This window comes from Alligator sinensis, unplaced genomic scaffold (assembly GCF_000455745.1).
Source record: "Alligator sinensis unplaced genomic scaffold, ASM45574v1 scaffold73_1, whole genome shotgun sequence".
In the NCBI taxonomy this organism is placed as follows: domain Eukaryota; kingdom Metazoa; phylum Chordata; order Crocodylia; family Alligatoridae; genus Alligator; species Alligator sinensis.
The window spans coordinates 3,733,019-3,733,962 of NW_005841838.1; the positions used below are offsets into that span (position 1 = coordinate 3,733,019).

The following is a 944-nucleotide window of genomic DNA, read 5'->3' on the forward strand; positions in this document are numbered from 1 at the left end:
TATAGAGGGGGAGGATCACCTCCTTGGACCTGCTTGTGATGCATCTGTGGATGCATGACAAGGTGCGGATAGACTTCCTGACTGCATCCCCACATTGGCAGCCCATGTTTATCTTGGAGTCTATAATGACTCAAAGATCCTTTTCTGCCTCTGTGCTGACGAGAAGGGAGTTCCCCAGCCTATAGGTATGCTGCTGGTTCTTTCTCCCTAGGTGCAGTACCCTGCACTTATCAGTATTGAATCCCATCTTATTCTCATCCGCCCACCCCTGTAACCTGTCCAGATCCAATTGCAGCCTGTCCCTCCCTTCTAGCGTGACCACTTCTCCCCACATCTTAGTGTCATCTGTGAATTTGAACAAGTTGCTTTTCACCCCCTCATCCAAGTTGCTGATGAAGATGTTGAACAGTGCAGGCCTGAGGACCGAGCCTTGGGGGATCCCACTGTCCACATCCCTCCAGGTTGAAAATGACCCGTCCACCACCACTGTCTGGGTGCGGCCCCCCCAGCCAATTGGCGACCCATCTGACTATGTAGGCATTGACACCACAATCTCCTAAACTTTTAATGAGAATGGGGTGAGAGACAGTGTCGAAGGCCTTCCTAAAGTCCAGAAAAACTCCGCGACACCTGCGTCCAAGGATTTTTTTGACCGGGTTATAGAAGGCCACCAGGTTGGTCTGACAGGACCATTATGGTTATAATGAAATGATTTACAGATGTTGCAGATGTGGCATTGTAACAGATATTCGTAAGCATAAAGTCTGCACAATATCCTAGTCCTGTTACATAACTTCAGAAAAAGAAAAATATGTTTTCACTCTTTCTTCATTAATACATGCAGTCTAAGTGGTAGACTAATTTGGCAACAAGAAATTGGCCAGTTTGCTGGTGTTTGCCTAGTTGTGCAGGCCTTTCAGTAGAAGCCTTTTTCTTTTCAGCAG

At 47.1% G+C, this 944-nt stretch overlaps 1 protein-coding gene across 9 annotated transcripts in view; it reads left to right on the forward strand.

The window, feature by feature from the left end:
• CLEC16A (C-type lectin domain containing 16A) overlaps positions 1-944 on the forward strand; it is a 172,065-nt gene that overhangs the window by 5,265 nt on the left and 165,856 nt on the right. The gene's annotated exons all lie outside the window — the stretch shown is intronic.